The following is a 19,961-nucleotide window of genomic DNA, read 5'->3' as shown; positions in this document are numbered from 1 at the left end:
CACCACATCATAAGTGAGAAAGTACCGAGCAAAGGTCTTGCAAAGCCTTCACTTTGCATCTGCACCATTGACGGTTGAGGAATGCTTTACTGCCCTGCATGGTTACGCGGTGTTGTGTTAAGGCCCATGCGATACTAATGTAGAGTCACCACTGGACATTATATCTCTTTCCCTCCTTAAATAGGCTCTGAACAGGTTTGGGGAGGCTGTCACCGAAGTTGCTCAGTGATGTCGGTCAACTGAAAGGGTTTGCATCAGGTCACTTTTTCCTTTGGAATTGGGGAACTCAAGAAAATTCTATCCTTTGTCCTCCAAGGATCTCTAGATGTTGGTGGCCACCAGAGCCGAACCCTCCATGAAGCGAGCTCATTACAATTCATTAACATTTAATTAGTAGTAAGAAACATTAATGACTGTCGGGAATCTTCATTAGGGAGGATACTGAAATATCACTGCTCCCTCTTCACCCTCTCTCTCTCTCTCTCTCTCTCTCTCTCTCACTCACACACACACACACCACCCTGTTAAGCTTGCATTGTCTTAGTTGCTTCAGTGTTAATTAAGAATCTATTTCATTTTCCATGATCCTAGCCAATATTTGTAAGGTCCTTGAGGAATACTAGTTGGAGGATGGCTCAGTTGGAGGTTGGGCCTCCTTCAGGGATTCTGTTCATCAGCAACAGATTATCATATAGTAAACGCAGACAATCAACAGACAGGTCCCCCCACATTTTTCTTCACTAGGCAAATAGCCATTTCAGGGGCTTCAGGCCATACAGTTTCCCCTCTGTGGCTAAGAGCAACTGAGGGACAATGTATATGGGGAACTGAGGTAGGAGTGAAGGATTAGATCCCATTTCCTGCAAAACCCAACCCAAATCAGGTGGAAGCAGGCTCCCAAGGCTGCTTTTTGTAAAAATAAAAAAGACATCATGAATGCCAGTGACAGAGTTCTCACATCTCATGTAGTTTGATTCAGGCTCAGTCAGGGGACAGGTCAAAAGGCAGCAGACCAACAGTCCAATACAAGCACAATCTAAGAAACAGGGTCTAATCAGGATTCCAGGGGTCAGTAGCACAAAAGATCAGTCTAAGGAGAAACAAAGTTTCAAGGTACTGAGAGCTGAAATAAAGTGGTGCTCCAACAGCCCTCCCTCCCTAGGACTGAAACTTATCAGCTGGAGCTTCCAAAGCCCCACCCAGGACTCAGCTGCAGCACATTAGAGGCTTCTGGGAGAAGTTATCCTTGTGCGGAGGGCCCTACCCACAAGCAGTCCTTTACTTATGAGTCCTTTACTTCCTTTGCAAACAGGCACTCCTCACAGGGGTTGTCGACTGCTGGCCTTCCTCTTGAGACACTCTCATGGGCTAGATGGATGCTCAGCTTCTATCTCAGAGGTGGAGTTCCTGTCCTCTGGTAGCAATGGACCTGTGGCCATCTTCTTCAAAAGCCTAGGCTCCTCCTGCTCTTCTGGCATGGGCTGCTTTTTGATGCTGATTGTCTCTAGGGGCTCTAGTTCCTCCTCTGAAGTGGATTCCTCCAGTGGAGCATGGCAAGGGGTAACAATACCACTTCCTCAACCTTCAAAGCAGCTACATGGGCCTGCCAATTAGTTTATTAACACCATCAGATAAGAAAACAGGGACAGCAGAAAATAAGGTCCTTGTCAGTAGCCTGTTACTACTACTACTACTACATTTCCCAGGGCAAAAAGCCCTCAAAGCAACTTGTAAACAAAAACTCAGAAATCCAGAATTAATATAACAGAAAAAATAAAATAGCTATAAACAATAATCAGCACAATAATACAAATAAGAATAAACACCATAAATGTATAACCTTAAAAAAAAAAAACCCTAAGCCTTGAGCTTCTGAAAGTGACTTTTCTTTTTGTGCTTTCTTTCTTAGGCCCCTTGGTAGTATCCAATGTTAATCCTACTTAGAGTAGTCCTATTGAAATGACTGGGACTTAAGTTAGTCATGAGAAATCTATATTTCATTCATTTCAATGGGTCTACTCTAAGTAGGACTAACATTGGATACTACCCATTGTTCCCACAGCAATAGTGCTTAACTTTGGTGCTTCAAGACAGAAGGCCCCCAACGCTATCTGTCCAAATGCATTGTGCATGGATTCCATCTTTTCCTCCTGAATGTTGTTGTTGTTGTTGTTGTTGTTGCTGTCACCTCTGGTAAGAAAAAAGTCAGAAGAAACAATGGGGAAACACATGGGGTTTACAAATGGCAGATGTCAAATCCAGGATCAAAATCAACCTGAATCCCGAAACCCTTATTCAATTGTACAAGGTGCAGATGGCAAAATTTACTCTTTTGAAAAGACTGTACAGACAGCTTGCTTGCAGTGGCAAATGGATATCCTAGCCCTATATTGTATGCGTATCTACAGAAAAGCAACAATCCCCCTTGATCATTACAATGTGTATAGAGAGAGGAAGTAAAGGGGAAAATAAGAAGAAATAGTGGGCAATGAATATTGAAGCAGCAACTGTACAATTTTGTTAGCCCAAGCACAATTGTTTTGCACCAGTTGGGGCCTAATTTAAACATGCACACACACACAAACACACACACATTCACGTACACACACACAGATAAATACACACTTTGATTAAGGTCTCTCTTGTTTTTAAATCAGGATTACATTACCAGATCTAATTTTTCCATTAATAAAATGAAGACATTTTAATGCATTCTTTGATGATAACAATGAAACTATTGTAAGAACCCTTGTCACTTCCATTAGCATTCATCCTTTTGTTCAGCACTCACATTTTGTCAAGGATGGTGAAGTGTTAGACATAATAATGCTAAATCAGGTAGAAAGAAACCTTAATACAAGTATTTGCCTATTTTTTCTATTACTATTGATGATTTACACAACACAATCTGAAATAAACAGAGCTGTGCGCAAATGGCCTCTCACAATTCTCCACCAGATTTGAGAGCCTAGAAATGGGGGGGGGGACTAATGTTTTGGGGGGAAGTGAGATACATCAGCAGAAGGTGGGGTTTTACCTCCCTCTTCTGTGGGGTTAGTGCTCTTTTGGCTACATAAGTATCAGTATTTACCCTTGAAGCTGGAAAATAGAGAAAACGATAATAATCAAAGTGGCTTGCATTTGCATTGTCAGTAGGGTTGTTTTCTATTTCCATTGAGTTCAAAGGGGGATTGTGGGAGTTGTAGTCCAAAATATCTGACGGGCACTAGGTTGAGGAATGGTGATTTAGAATTTGTTTCATTCTATTTTATTTTATTTTTATTTATTAGATACATATCCCACTTTTCCACCAAAAATATGGCACTCAATGTGACTGACAATAACAGAAACAAGATTAAAACAAGGACTCAAAACATAACAGTAAAACAAATTAAAAACACAATCCAAAATTATTTAGGAGGTCCATTTATAGTTTTAAACACATTGGGTAGAATCCAACATAAGTCCTACTTAGAGTCGACCCACTGAAATGAGTAGGACTCAAGCTAGTCATGACTAACTTAAGTTCCATTCATTTCAATGGATCTACTCTAACTAGGACTTATGTTGAATTTTACCCATTTTATGTGCCAGTTACTATTTGTGATAGGCAAGCTTTTCTCGGTTTGATTCAGAAATGCCCACTGGTCCCTGGACCTTGTTGTTTAGCTCTTTCTGATCAGTGATGTCCAGAACTTGGACTAACAATAGACTTAACTTAAAAAGCATTCTCTGCACGTGTGCAAAAACTCTTTTAACATTGCAGAAGAATGCTTGAGAAAAACATCGTTCCATTCAGATGGCTTCTGAGCATAACAACCAGCCAGACAAATTCCAAACCGGGCAATTTCGGCAACATCACTCATTGCCATTGTGTGGTGTTTTCTGTGAAATCCTTGTCTGCTGTCACATCAGTTCCTCACAATGTTTCTTTGTGAAACCTGGCTTTAAAAAAGAACTTGTTGGAAGCTTCTTAGTTCTATGTTCTTGCTCCCTTCTCCTTCTCATTTGAGTAAGGAAAGCTCCAAGGTGTGGGAAGGGGATCTCTTTACTAGCTTAGGGACACGTTTGTATCTTTTTAAAGGGATCAAACCAAAAGCGCTTCCCCACAACACTGGTTTCCTATCCTTTCTCTGTGGCAGCGAGGAAGGTGAGCTTTGGAGTGTATCTCTTGACATGTTACCTGCCTGTGCAGTAATTGTTCCTGTGTGCTTGATGTGCCTTGAGATTGCTTAAAACCCTGACCTGTCTCCAGCTGTATCCTTCTGTCACCTTGACAGCCTGCATGGTTTTCACTTACTTGCAGTCTGGTGAGCACAGACTATTTGCATTTTTGTAACTGCTGCTCAAACATCTGTGCCACAGCAAGATGTCCATGTGTGTCAAAGGCTGGGATGTGACGTGTACTTTTCTGAGTCTGAATTGAAACCAAAGGATGCACTGATCCCTGTTCTCCCCCCACCCCCAGCCACCTCGTTCTTTGATAGACAAATATCGAAGTATTCTTTGATTCAGAAGAAGGATTCATCCAGTTCAGCCCTGTAGCCTGCGCAGATGACATGCTCTCATGTCTGCTGATGAGATGTGAAACAGCCATTCTTTTAGTTCTCAAATTAACTGAGGCCCAATAAAAGTTCTTTTTGTGTTGTGCAACTGCTCAAGCGGAAATGCATTGTGAGTGACAGCAGGTTAACCTGAACATAGTCAGTATGTGTGCTAGGGACAGATTGTGTTATGTGCTGAGCATATGAGAAGCTATGTCTCCACATGCACCAAGAAGTTGTCATCTCATTGAGTACTGGTAACCCTGCAGCAAGTTTTAATCCTAGATGATATTCAGTGACTTTCTACTCCCAGTCATTCACCATTTAGAACAATTTTCCACTCCTAAGAATGCATGGAAAGGGGCCATGCTGAGTCCAGGTTTTTGAGGGCCCTTGGCCAGGGAACCCTCAGTGGTGTCACTGAAGCAATCATTCCATCAGCTTTGGTCTCTCTCTCCCTCACTGATGCTGAAGCAACCTTCCCAGCCCAGTGAACCTATGTAGGACCACTAGGATGGGAGTGAGATTCAATCCTCTCCATCCCACCACCACTCCAGTGATCGTGTGTGTGTGTGTGAGATAGAGAGAGAGAGACAGACAGACAGACAGACAGAGGCAGAAAGGCAGAGGAAGAGGCAAAGAGAGAATGTGTATTGTATACACATGAATGTGTCTGCACAGGGGCCCAAAAGGTGGAGAACCCCTGTGTTAAGCTTCATTGCAAGTGTCAACACCCTGGCCTGCTGACCTAATCCAGCCCAATGCAGGTCCCAATCCAGCATGCAGAGGTTCCATCCCATGCCCCAGCCCACTGTGGGAGAGGAACCCTCATAGTTATCTCTGATCAGAGATAACCAATTCCCCTTCGTGAGCCATGTGCCATCCCCATGGAGTCAGCAAGCAACACTTGAAAGAGGCACCAGACTTGAGTGGTGCACGGAGAAGGCACCCCTCCGTGCACCAGCGGAGTGACCCTTCGCTTGCCACACACCACTCCCATGGGGACAGTGAGTGACATGCAAAAGAGGCGCCCATCTTGGCAGGCACACAGAGGAGCCATTCCTCCATGCACCAGCTGAGTCCCTTGGCTTCACTTGCCTTGCATCCTCCCTGATGAGGGAGTATGTGAAGGCATCACGTGAGTCCTCCAACCAGTACCCCAGTTGGGGCGGCTTCACTGCACATGGCCCTACCCAGGCAGGGAAAACCCACACACAGTAAAGCCAGGTTGCCAAAATAGCCAGCCAGCCAGCCAGCACCTTACACTGCTGGGTTTTGTTGGTAACAGGAAGAAGCCATTGCGTCTCCTGAGCCCAAATCAGTTTGGATCAGTTGGGGCTGGTGGTTCCAATTCCAGAGGGGCTGTGTTTCCATTCTGGCTTTTATCCAGAACCAGCCAGAACTCTAAAGGAGCTATCCAAGGTGCTGCACTCTATCCCCCAAATAGGTTTAGCCCCTTGGATAGATCTTTTTAGAGTTCAGGCAGGCTCTGTCTAAAACCCAGAACAGAATCACAGCCCCACTGAAATCAGAGCCACCAGCCTCCACTGGTTTGGATGGTTGTTCAATCTTGCCTGTCCAAAAAGGGGTGGGCGAAGCCCCACAGCAGGCTTGAGTGCTGCGCATCTGTACACAGCCTAATACTCTTCCATTCTTTCTTGCAGAGCAGGAGATGAACACTGTACAAGTGTCAGTAAGACAGCAACTCCCAATAGCTCTTATCAGCAGGCAGAAAGATGCTGATATTGTGTCAGCATTTGTAAAGACAAGGAAGAAATTTTGACTTTTATATGTTGTGCATTTTTCAGTTTCCCATCATTTACACTCTCCTGCCTTTTTTTTCATGGCCACTTAATGCGTTACCTTTACAAATCTTGACTTAGGCCTTTGTTGAATGCCAGAAGGAGCTCTTGAGTGATTTATTCCTGCAGATTCGAACGTGAAATGAGTAATGCTATGGCAAACTCCCTCAGTGGAGGCAGCACATTTTACTACTGATTGTCAGAAACAAAACAAAAAGGAGGATATGGTGGCAGTTCTCCGTGCTTTCTGCTTGCTGGGATTTTGTCCTGAATTAACCTCTGCAAATACCCTGGATGAGTAACTTTGGAATCGTTCTCCCTCGGTGCAGCAGAGAAGCAGGAAGAGAGAAATAGGCATGTTGGAATTGCTTAAGCGAGAACCGCAAAGCAAATTAAATGCTTTCATCTAGAAATGTACAGGTGACCCACTGCTTAGTCGGTGTGGTGCATTCCTCTTCATGCCTGATCCACAGGGACTACAACAAATTTCTTACAGTTCCCACCCTATCAACAGCTACATGAGTGCAATTACAATAACCTGCATTCCCCTAGTTGTTTTCATCCTCATTTCATTCCATTCCCACTGACAAATGGTAAGAACTGAAGCCAAAGGAAAGCAATGCACATTCCTGGCAATCTCTTTTCATTCATTCTTTCCTTTAAACTACTTACAGTCAGGGCCAGAAATATCGGAACAAGGATAACTGTTTTGGCAGTGGCCTCTGTACACCACCACACTGAAGTTGAAAGGAAAATACATGGGAGCGAAGTCAGGACTTCCAGCTGTAATTCAAGGGGTTTGACAAAAGTGGGGCACTAACCACTCAGGAAGGACAGCCAGTGGCATACACACACACCTGTCGTTGGGGGCTCATAAGTAATGGAACAAATGGCTGACAAGCAGCTGCATGGCCAGGTATGGCCTGTTTCCTGGGTGCCCCATGACCAATCAAGCAGATAAAAAGCCTGGAGGTGGTTCTGAGTGCATTTGGTAGCTGTTCACTGGAACTCCCAACATGAGGTCCAAAGAGGTGTCCATGCGAGTGAAGGAAGCCATCATTAGGCTGAGGAAACAAAATAAACCCATCAGAGAGATAGCAAAAACAGTGGGAGTGGCCAATACAACAGTTTGGAACATCCTGAAAAAGAAGGAATTAACCAGCAAGCTCAGCACAGCAAAAGGCCTGGAAGACCACAGAAGACAACTAAAGTGGATGACCGCAGGATTCTGCTCATGGTGAAGAAGAACCCAACATCTAGCCAGGTCAAGAATGCTCTTGATGAGGTAGGCATGTCATTGTCAACATCTACAGTCAAGAGACAGCTTTATGAATGTAAATGGAGAGGCTTCACAACAAGGTGCAAACCACTGAGAACGCTCAAGAACCGAAAGGCCAGATTAGCCTTTGCCAGCAAACACCTAAAAAGCCTGCCCAGTTCTGGAATAAGATTCTTTGGACTGATGAAACCAAGATGAACTTGCTCCAGAATGATGGGAAGAGAAAAGTATGGAGAAGGAAAGGAACAGCTCATGATCCAAAGCATACCATATCATCTGTCAAACATGGTGGAGGCAGTGTTATGGCATGGGCTTGTATGGCTGCCAATGGAACCGGGTCACTGGTGTTTATTGATGACCTGACTGCAGGATGAATTCTGAAGTGTGTAGGGCTATACTATCCGCTCAGATTCAGCCGAATGCTGCCAACTGATAGGACGCTTCATACTGCGGATGGAGAATGACCCGAAACATACAGCAAAAGCTACCCAAGAGTTTCTCAAGACAAAGAAGTGGGATGTCTTTCAATGGCCAAGTCATTCACCTGATCTCCACCCAATAGAGCATGCTTTTCACTTACTGAAGACAAGACTGAAAGCAGAAAGACCCACAAACAAGCAGCAGCTGAAGGCAGCTTCAGTGAAGGCCTGGCAAAGCATCTTGAGGGAGGAAACTCAGCATTTGGTCATGTCCATGGATTCCAGACTTCAGGCAGTCATTGACTGCAGAGGATTTTCATCCAGGTATTGAAGGCGACCCTTAAGTTTGAAATGATGTTGGTTTGTTCCAATACTTATGAGCCACCAATGATGGGGGGGGTGTATGCCATTGGCTGTACTTCCTGAATGGTTAGTGCCCCACTTTTGTCAACCCCCTTGAATTACAGCTGAAAGTCCTGACTTCGCTCCCATCTGGGTGTGTTTCCTTTCAACTTCAATGTGGTGGTATACAGAGGCCAACTGCCAAAACAGTTATCCTTGTTCCGATATTTCTGGCCCTGACCATATATACTGCTTGATGTCATAAATCTCTGAGTCATTCATCAACCTGTTTGGGATTTTCCCCCTCTTAATTCCAGAAAAACCTGATGTCTTTTCACAATCACTCCGCTAAGCAGGTGTTCAATATGTGAACACTGAATGCGTGTGAGAAGGGGGGGCACAGGACATGGAAGGCCCCATCCTGACCTATGCACATTCAGGATATGCTTGCATATCCCCTATGTGCTTATAATGCCAGCTCCGGGTTTTGGAGGGCCCTTGGGCAAGACACCCTAAATGGGCCCCCTCCCACAGTGAGTCTGCCTTCTCACCACCACTGTCACCAGCTGCTCTTGCTCCTTCTCCTCTTTCCCATCATTGGGGTCACTTGCTTGCTTGACAGGCAGAGAGCCAATGAGCATCTACTGCTCCTCCTTCTCATTACCACTGTTGTCTGGGCCAGAGTGAGAGGCAAGTAAGCAAGCAGGTTGCAATGGAGAAGAAGAAGGGGAAGGGGAAGGGGAAGGGGAGCAGGAAGGAGGAAGGAGGAAGGAGGAAGGAGGAGGAGGAAGGAGGAGGAGAAGAAGAGCAGGTCCAGAGGGCTCCTGTCAGGGGGCCCCTGCTGGGGTGTGGGCCTGCAGCAAGTGCCCAACCCTTGACACTGGCTCTGTATGCATACAAATTAGGGATGGGTGAAATTACCCAATCTGCCCTCAGAAACACCTGGAAATGAGCGGGTTTGTCTCAGAAAAGATCAGGGGGGAGGGAGATCAGCTAATTTCTTAGGCCAATTTGGGGGGGGGGGTGAGAACTATTTCCCCTTTAATTATCTTTAATTCAGGATGGTGCAATGGTCACAACTAGGGATGTACAGATTGTGTAAAATCCGTTCTGTCTGTATTTCACAGATTGTCAGGCACTTTTTGTTCCACCCAGCAATGAAATTGGATATTTTTTCATTTCTGAATTTGCAGAAATGCACGTTTGCGGAAATTCGCACATGCAAAAACGAGCAAACCCACCCAAGCACCCGCATGCACAAAATACTCCCAAATGTGCATTTTCACACTTTAGCCTCTAGGGAAATGCATATTTTTGGCCATTTAAAAAAATGCATATTTTTCTATGACGACATTTGCGCAAAATTGGGAAAGTTAGAAAAATGGTCTGCAAGTCCTCGGAATCCGCCCGGGCCTGGGGAGGGGGGGGGGAGTTGAGGATTTGGGCACATGAGAATTCATACAAAATTAGAAACAAAAAAATCCAGTTCGGAGATGGGCAGATGATGGAACAAAAGGTGCCTGACAATTCATCAAACACAGATGGAATGGACTTTACACAATCCGTACATCCCTGCTCCTAATACATGAACTTTAGCCTGATACGCACATTTTTGCAAGCAAATTTCTGTTGATTTCCTCCTTCTGCTTCAGTCCCCTGTGCCACATCCCACACCATTCTGGAGAGATATACACATTTGTATACACACAGAGATATACACATAGAGATATGCGTATTTTTGCAGGCAAATTTCTGTTGATTTCCTCCTCCTGCTGCAGCCCCCTGTGCCACATCCCACACCATTCTGGAGAGATATACACATTTGTATACACACAGAGATATACACATAGAGATATGCGTATTTTTGCAGGCAAATTTCTGTTGATTTCCTCCTCCTGCTGCAGCCCCCTGTGCCACATCCCACACCATTCTGGAGAGATATACACATTTGTATACACACAGAGATATACACATAGAGATATGCGTATTTTTGCAGGCAAATTTCTGTTGATTTCCTCCTCCTGCTGCAGCCCCCTGTGCCACATCCCACACCATTCTGGAGAGATATACACATTTGTATACACACAGAGATATACACATAGAGATATGCGTATTTTTGCAGGCAAATTTCTGTTGATTTCCTCCTCCTGCTGCAGCCCCCTGTGCCACATCCCACACCATTCTGGAGAGATATACACATTTGTATACACATAGAGATATACACATAGAGATATGCGTATTTTTGCAGGCAAATTTCTGTTGATTTCCTCCTCCTGCTGCAGCCCCCTGTGCCACATCCCACACCATTCTGGAGAGATATACACATTTGTATACACACAGAGATATACACATAGAGATATGCGTATTTTTGCAGGCAAATTTCTGTTGATTTCCTCCTCCTGCTGCAGCCCCCTGTGCCACATCCCACACCATTCTGGAGAGATATACACATTTGTATACGCATAGAGATATACACATAGAGATATGCGTATTTTTGCAGGCAAATTTCTGTTGATTTCCTCCTCCTGCTGCAGCCCCCTGTGCCACATCCCACACCATTCTGGAGAGATATACACATTTGTATACACACAGAGATATACACATAGAGATATGCGTATTTTTGCAGGCAAATTTCTGTTGATTTCCTCCTCCTGCTGCAGCCCCCTGTGCCACATCGCACACCATTCTGGAGAGAGCCCTGTTCTCGGAAGCAGCTCAGGTGGGCCATAGCTCAGTGGCAGAACCACTACAGGCTGATGGTCCCAGGTTCAATCTCCAGGTAGGACTGGAAATGACTCCTATCTGAAATCCTGGAGAATTGCTGCCAGCCCATGCAGTCAACACTGAACTAGATAGACCAGTGGCCTGACTTGGTATAAGGCAGGTGTGTGTGCGGGGGGTATGTTTGTGTTCAGAGGCTGCAGTGGGGGCAGACCAAAGTCTGGTTGTGTGAATGGACCACCACTCATTCTTCTCTGGATCCAACCCAGATCCAGCCTCATGAATCTGTTGCATCTGATCAATGGGCACCAGTCCTTACTACACCTTATAAATAAGTGTTGTCACTGTTTCCCCATGGAGAGCACAGATTCCACCTGCCTCTACTGTGAAAAGGATATATGTGGTCAGAACCCGTGTGTCATAGTGGTTAGGGTGTTGGTCTAGTCCCTCCTCAGCCATGAAGCTTGCTGGGTCACTTTGGGCCAGTCATCGACTCTCAGCCTTACCTATCTCACAGGGGTGTTGTGAGGATAAAATGGAGAAGAGGAGGAGCATGTAAACTCTCTTGGGATATACATGTAAGAATAAATAAAATAATAATAAATATATGCTACCAATTCAAGTTCAACATAAGAAAAGCCATGCTGGATCAGACCAAGGTTGGTCTTGACCAGCATTCTATTCACACAGTGACCAAGCAGCTGCCTGTGGGAAACCCACAAGTAGCACATGAGTGTAATAGCACCCTCCCACTCATGTTCCCCAGCAACTGATGTACACATACTGCCTCTGATACTGGAGGTAGCATAGAGTAGGGATGGATGAAAGTCCCTTACCTGTCCTCGAAGCTTGCTTCGCGGTGGGGGGGAGGCGCTTCGCTTCTCCCCCCGAAGTTCATGCAAGGGGGGGGAGGCGCCCCGCCTCGCCCGGCTGAAATTCAGGCCGGGCGGGAGGCGCCCCATCCCTCGCCGGTGAAATTCAGGCCGGGTAGAAGCGCCCCGTCTACCCGGCCGCGAAAAAAAAAAAAAACCACCCCCGTGATAGGCTACGTAACGATTTACTTAGCCTATCACGGCTAGATTTCCAAAGTCAGCCATGATAGGCTACGTAAATCGTCACGTAGCCTATCACGGGTGACTTGGGGGGGGGGGAAGCGCGTACGCAAATGGCGGCCCCCATAGGGAGCCGCCATTTGCGTTCCTTATTTGGTCCCTGTAGTCTACGTAAAGATTTACGTAGACTACGGCGAAAATAAGGGCAACGCAATAGTGTAGTTATTACATAGCCTATCATGGGGTTTTGGTTTTTTTTTTACTTTCCTTGTAATGGCGGTGACGGCAGCCGGTCAAAAGACCGGCTGCTGCCCCCGCCCCTGACGAAGACCGGACGAACCACCGCCAGGACCCGCCGCCGGGAGGGACATTCGTGAAAGGTAAGTCCCATCCCGGGGGGGGGGCGGGGGGCGGGGGGGCGGAGAATTTCACCACTGATTTCGGGGGGGCAAATGCGTTGGCACTCGGCCCCCCAAAGTTTCGGGGAGAAATTCTCCCCCATCCCTAGCATAGAGCCATCAGGACTAGTAGCCATTGACAGCCTTCTCCTCCATGAATTTGTCCAATCACCTTTTAAAGCCATCTAAGCTGATGTCCATCACCACATCTTGTGGAAGCAAATTCCATAGCTTAACTATGTGCTCTGTGAAGAAGTGCTTCCTTTTACTTCACCATTCAGCTTTGTTCGATGACCCCAGTTTTAGTATTATGAGAGAGAGAGAGAGAGAGAGAGAGAGAGAGATCTTTATCCAGTTTTTATATGCCATGCATATTTTGATAAACCTCAGTCATTCCTTTCCACATCTTGGTAACCTTTTTCCCCCTAAACTAAAAGCCGCAGACATTGTAACCTTTCCTTGAAGGGAAGTTGCTACACCCACCTGATCATTTTGGTTGCAGTTTTTTATTCTTGTCCCTCATGCTTCAAGCAAGGTGTTTGCTTTGCTTTGCTTTGCTTTTTTTTTTTCCTTTAAAGCAGATGAATCATTTTTTTATAGTGCTGGAATAGAAGGGAAGTGGTTTATTGACATCACTGGCTCCTACCAATCCTCTCTGTGCATAGCCAGTTCTTGCTGCAGCCACACATTCATTAACTGATATGTGTGTGTGCGCGTGTATGTGCACACGCACATGCACACACATAAATATAATAAAAATCCGTTTGTGTGGACTTGTATTTTCCCAAGCAAGTGGGGGGGTGGGGAGAAATCTGACCAAAAATGCTTTCCATTTTCAGATGAAAAGGGAAAGGGAAGTTGTGTTATACTGAGAATAGTAATGATGACATTCAGGCTCCATTCGTATTATGACCTCCATTTCAACCAACAGTGAAAGGTTACCTATATCTAGGGATGTTAGAGAATTCTGCCATGGACTCCAATGAAACCAGATTCTTTAGAAGCCGGATTCTTTAGAATCCAGCCCTCCTGAGTCCATGGCGGAATGGAGCAATCCCCCCTGCCACCCCACAAAATTTCCCTGGGACGGACCCTACCTTTTGTTGGCCATCCAGTCCATCCGCTGCTCCGGTCTGTGGCCGCGAATGGCTGCCCCAGTCTGCGACTGCCATTTGCCTCCCTACTTTAGCCATGATAGGTTACGTAAGTATTTACATAGACTATCACGGCAAAGAGCAGGGATGCAAATGGTGCCCGCTACGTCATTTGCATCCCTGCTCTTTGCCGTGATAGGCTACGTAAATATATACATAGCCTATCATGGCTGACGCAGGAACGCAAATGGAGGCCGCTACGGTGACCGCCATTTGCGGCCACAGCCTGGGAGCGGATGGAAGTCCGGCGCAGCCAGCTGCTCTGCGGGTTCATCACGTAGCGGAGCCGGCTGGGGAGGATTCCGGGGGGGAGGGATGGATCGCCTCCCCCTGCCCAGCAGATGGCCCTACTGGGACAGGGTGAGTAATCCATAAACCCCTACCTATATCTCACCACCATTCATTAATGATGTTAGGTTGCGATGCACAAACCTCTAACGTTGGTTGATTGCAATGAGACTTCTGCAAGACTGCTCTGGAACAAGTACATTATGGGCTTCTGCCTCCATTATTCATGTTGCTGGACTTGTTCTAATAACCCTGACTTTTGCTCATGTTGTTCCTCCTACACCAAACCTTCACCTTCCTTTGGTTTGCCCTGTGGATATAGTCAGGGCCAACTAGATGATACGCTAAATATGTGGATGCATTTAATGTTTTCAGTGTTTTTTTTTAAGCAAGAAGGGCCATGGGGAAGGCTTTAACCCTTTCCCACCACACCATGGTCCTAATGAAAATCCATCAACGCTATTCTCCCTGGAGGTCCGCTGCCATCGGAGCCAATGTCAGCTTCCATTTGGGAGGAAATCGCAGCTAGAGGTTGTTTTTGTTGGGACTGTGGTATGAGAAGAAATGGCTTTACACACACACACACACACCCATGCCCTGAGATCCCAATCTTTTTATTGTTGAAGGAAAATGCAGATACGTTGCATGCTTCCACACCCTTAGCATATCATCTAAGTTGGGTCAGCGGACACTTACGGAGCACCCAAAAAGAGAAAATGCATTACCACAAAAGAGGACACCAATCTGCATAACATTTTCATATGTTAATTTATATGTATAGTGCAAATGTAAAAATAATTCCTTCAATTTAAATTGAAATGCAATATATCTTACCATTGTGGAGAAGACTATGACCAGGTGACCTGTAGGCCTGGTGCTCAATCTGCCATCCAGGTGATAACTGTGGATAGGCAACTTCAAGGCCCTTGTTGCTCTCCCTCCTTATGCTTCTTTGGATTTAAACCAGATTTTGATTGGACACCTCTTCCAATAGAGGACACCTTCAAATAAAGGACTGTCCTCTGCCAGCTCTGTAAAATAGAGAATAAAGTAGGACACCTGGCCATGCTAAGTTTGTCCCTTAGCAACAGAGTTACCTATGGCCCCCAGACATTGTCTGAGGGGCCATAGTATACTGGGGGTCTCCCCCCATGGTCAGAGACAGCACCCCTACCACAGAAGTGGGAGTCAGAAATCTGACTTCCACATCCCCTGCCCCCTTGCATCTGGCACAGAAAGAACCGCTCCAGCTGCCTTCCAAGGTCAGAAAAGTGACCTTGGAGAGGGGGGAAAGGGGGTGTTTCAGTGGGTGGGGAGGGGAAAATACCAGAGAGGCCAAGAATCAAGCTATCCTGAGGCCTCCCCAGCCTCCTTCTCTCCCTCTCTGAACCATCCTCACTAGATGGGTAGAAAAGCCCATCTAGCAAAAAAATGCAGAGCAGGAAGATGGGAGGTGAAGATCACCTCCATCACTCCTCCCACCTGGCATTGGATGATCTCCAGTGCTTCTGATTCTCCAATGCTTCCAATTCTCCATTGCTTTGGGGGCTTCCGATCATCATGGGTGCAATCAATAGGATTGCACCCTAAGAGATCCAGGAAAAACTAGGCCTCAGAAACCAGTGCCTGCTCAGAGACTTTAATAATACCTCTTACTACGGGGGGAGGGGGATATTGATTGATTAAATGAATGAATTTCTTGCCTTATCACTCAAGGTTTCAAAGCAGCCAACACGATATCATAAAACAATTAAAATCAGAATAAATGGCTGTCATATCTAGCTTGGCCCACAGATGGGTGGCTGGAGCTGACATATTGTGGTTTGCCTAAGGCTCTCCAGTGAATTCACAGCAGAGCTGCAGTCCTAACAGGGACTTCATTCATCTTGCTCATGCCCTTAACCACTGTGCGGCACTAGTTCACACATCATTATTAAGAGGCCAGGGAGAAATTTGGACCACCCTTTAGAATGTCTCTAAGAAACAGAAGAAAATGTGTTGGGTTCCGTGACCACCACCCTAAGCTGTGATGTCTCCAGTGGTAAGCATACGGTCATCAATGGCTAGTAGTAACAGAGCTGTGCACAAATGGCCTCTGGAAATTCTCCACCTTACTTGTGGGCAGAGAAATTTGGGAGACAATTTCACCAAATTTCTTCCAGGGGGAGGAGAAATTCTCCAGTTTCTCCCAGGTAGGGCTCCCCATTGGCAGGGCTTGTATCACAGCTTCTTTCCTTTTTCCTAAGGGTTTTGGGTGTTTTCGTGCTGCAACAGCATCAACAGCCCCCAGTCTGCATCCACTGCAATGCAGGTGGGGGCAGTGTTTTGTCCAGCTCCAGGGACGAGGTGGAGATAGTGCTCTGCCAAAATCTGTCCTCCAATTTCCTGAATTTTTCTCCCCCCATGAAAGAGGCTTCCATTGTTCCGCCTCATTCAGGACGTTTTTAATTTACTTTTGTGGCATTTTTGAGCTTACCTAATCACAGCTAGCCTCCCAGGTTGCCTGCACGACCTGGTCTGAAAAGAAGTTACCTCCTGGTGCCTTAAACTGGGCTTTAATTGAAGTGTAGAAAGCTGACTCACAAAGCAACTCATGAAGCAAGGGAAGCTGGAGTTGTTTTTACCTTTAGAGCAAGGTCACTTGCCTCATTAGGCTCTCCTCTTCCCTCTTCATATTTATGAGCTCTGGTTTAATTTGGCAGCTCCTTCCCAATTGACTGGAATGAAACGTGCCAGTCGCTAGCTCTACAGCCGCTTGTCGACTACATGGCTTCTCCTCCTCAGAGGCCAATTTTTGTTTTACAAAGGAGGCACCTTAACAAAGACACTGATGACATGTCTCAGGCAAATCTAGAGCTATAATTAAAACTTGCATAAGAGACAGGTGGGTGGCATTTGACTTCCTACCGCTTACTTTAATATACTGCTCCTGTCTGTCTAATGTCGGGGAGGGGGGGAGGGTGATTTGACTCAAGCCACATGCTCATTCTCTCCCTCCGGGGTCCTAGTAGGGAATGGCCACTAATTGGTGATTAACCAGATTTTCCATAATTGTGCATGCTAGATGGGGGTTTGATTGCCACCCCAATGGTAGCAAAAATGTTATGCACATTAGAAATTGCTAGGAGCTTTGCTTTCTGCTGCCAAAGAGCAGGCCGCTTAGCAGGCTGAGCATCAGATATGAGGCAAGTGGGCAGGAGTTGCTGAACTTTTATCCTGCTAGCTCTATAGTTAGGCAGTTGGCTTTGAGACTTCTTTACAGATGCATTGGGTATTACAACAAAGTGTCAGAACTTTTCCTTTATAGGTAAGTGGACTGAAAGAGACTTTCTGGAATGAGACCCAAATAAGGGAGATGCGTTTTCTTGGACAAAGAGGACTCTATGTCCAGGATCACCTGGGGAGAAGCAATCATGTAGTCAATGATAAGAGTTTCCTGATGAATGAGAAGCCATTTGACAGCTCAAATGTCTCTTGCTCCCAAGTAATCATTGTTCTCATTATTCTATGGTCACTTGTGGATCTGAAAAGGATCAAGGGGAATTTCTTTTAGGTATATCTAAACATGCCTATTGCCTGATCATCCTTTAAACCGCTGGCTTATTGGAGCGTATTGATTGGCACCACCAGAAAAGCTGTTATGTACAAAGAGATTCCCAGCTGCTAGAATTGTCATTTTTTGATACTTTCTTAGTGAGGGCATTCACTCCTGGGCGTTCACCATTAGAAATGGAATGAACTACCATTATTCCATGGATGTGTTGAATGTGTTTCTACTGGAGTGGGGGTGTTGAACCTCAGGCCATGGGCCAAATTCAGTCCACTTGGGGTCCTTGTCTGGCCCAGTCAGTCATCAAACACCAATAAACCAGTTCTGTCCTTAACCATTTACAACCACAAAAAAATAGGTTGAAGGAAAATTATGTTTATCCAAAAATATAACAACATTTTAATATAAATACCAGAGCTGTGCTGAACCCTGCACCCTATTTTTGGATTTTTTTTTCTCTCCCTGCAAAAGAGGCATTGTTTTTTCTGCCTCTTTTGTGGGGGGTGGGCCTTTGAATATTTTTTCCTTGGGGTGGGAGACAAGGTGTCTACATACCTTTTTAAGTTTAGAAGGTGGCTGAAGGATCTTCTTTCTATTTATTTATTTATGTATATTTACTCTTTAAAACACCCTGTGCACTTGCAGCAGCATGGGACCCTTTTAGTTTTTTTTACAGAGAAACTTCTCCAACCAGGCAGCACTTCCTGAACTCCCATGAGACCATGGGACATCGCCCTCTGTCATAGGCATTCCAGAAGATCTCCTGGGCCACAGTAGCCTCTCTGCAAAGAGTACTGGGCTGCTGCAACCAGGAACAAACAGGACTTTCAGAGCTTTAGAAAAGCTCTGATCTTGCTTGCGGCAGGACAGAGCTCTTTGCAGAGAGGCTCAGTAGGAGTTCCTGAATGCCCCTCTGCAAAGAGCTCTGTGCTGCTGCAAGCAACAACAGAGTTTTTCTAAAGCTCTAAAAGCCCTGTTTGTCCTTATTTTGCAGAGAGGATTCTGCAGCCAGGGAGCTGTTCCTAAATGCCTATGGGAGAGGGCAAGATCAGTGGTCTCATGGGAGTTCTGGAAGGGCTGCAGGGCTGGAGAAGTCTCTCTATAAAGAGCACTGGGCTACTGCAACTGCAGGGGGCATTTTTAAAGTTAAGAAAATGAAAAAAGAGCCTTCAGCCACCTCCTGCACTTAAAAAAGGGAAGTGGAAAGCCTGTCAAACAGGAAATCCTGTTTGAAATTCTCATCTCCCCAGCCTGTTTCCCCAGAGATTTCAATTTGCCCCCACCCCAACCCCAACTCCATGAACTGCCAAAAATAAAAACCAAAATATTCAACACAGCAGTAATAAATACTAATATCTTACACAAAATTAAAACAATTTCCCCTTTTCTTGTATGAAGTTACTAGACACATGGTGTGGATCTCAGATTGCGTGTGTGTGTGTGTGTGTGTGTGTGTGTATTTACTGGTTCCATGTAGGAATTCAAACATCAGGTTAATTTTGTTTTAGTAAGGGCTGTGTAAAATCCGCTCCATCTGTGTTTTGCAGATTGTCAGGTGCCTTTTGTTCCATCATCCACCCACAGACAGATGTGACTATTTTTTTATCATGCAGAAAAATACGGAAATAATTATGTAAATATTTACGTAAGTATTTACATAATTTACCCCAGTATGTAACATTTAGTGTATTGTCCCTTATTCCATTATACGATTCCTCAGCAGAAACATATGTATTTTTCTACAGATTTATATGCGTAAATTTCGGGAACATAAAAAAAAATCCGAAAGTCCACGGACTCCACGGGGCCTGAGGGGGTTGCTCCGCAGCAGATTCCTCAGGTTGGATTCTTAGAAATCTGAGCTCATTTTAATCCATCTCAAATTTCTTCAGCATCCCTAATTTTCTCCCACTGAAAACGACCAGGTTGGTCGAAAAACATTTCAGATATTTGGGATGTTGATACTATGTACTTGTACAGCCTTAGATTTGGAAATTAGTGTGGTGATTACATACAGCCTATGTATGTGATGTATTGTTGGACATTTTTGGATTGCTAATCAATTGTATTAATTTTGTGTAAGATATTAGTATATTAAAATTGTGGTAGCCTGTGGGAGGGCAGGCCCGATTGACCTTCATTTTCATGCAGTCTTCCTCAAATATTTTTTCAAGGAACTGTACACTGTTTTTCAATGAACTTCACACTACGCCTGGAGAGAAGAAGTGTGATCTCCTCAAATGGATATAGTGCAGACACAAAGTCCTTTAATATTCACCTCTACCTGATGATGAACTGCAATTGGACTACTGTAATGTGCTCTATGTAGACACACTCATGTGCAAATCAGTTACACCAAAACATTGCTTTTAATGCATCTGCCTTAATTCTTCAAGTCCTGTTTACTCTGCT

The 19,961-nt window shown here is 45.2% G+C and overlaps 1 long non-coding RNA gene across 1 annotated transcript; it reads right to left on the bottom strand.

Annotated features, from left to right (window-relative positions):
• Positions 1-370: 370 nt before the first annotated feature.
• Positions 371-18,263, bottom strand: LOC146340629 (uncharacterized). Its single transcript, XR_014784080.1, has 5 exons — positions 18,105-18,263; positions 14,834-15,030; positions 13,041-13,159; positions 2,061-2,190; positions 371-1,936 (listed from the first exon to the last, which is right to left on the bottom strand). It is a non-coding gene; the product is annotated as an uncharacterized LOC146340629 (long non-coding RNA).
• Between the last annotated feature and the right edge of the window lie 1,698 nt (positions 18,264-19,961).

This window comes from Heloderma suspectum, chromosome 6 (assembly GCF_057233095.1).
Source record: "Heloderma suspectum isolate Gila_16-S chromosome 6, 16-S_ref, whole genome shotgun sequence".
Classification (NCBI taxonomy): Eukaryota; Metazoa; Chordata; class Lepidosauria; order Squamata; family Helodermatidae; genus Heloderma; species Heloderma suspectum.
This window is presented reverse-complemented; position numbering and strand designations above follow the sequence as displayed.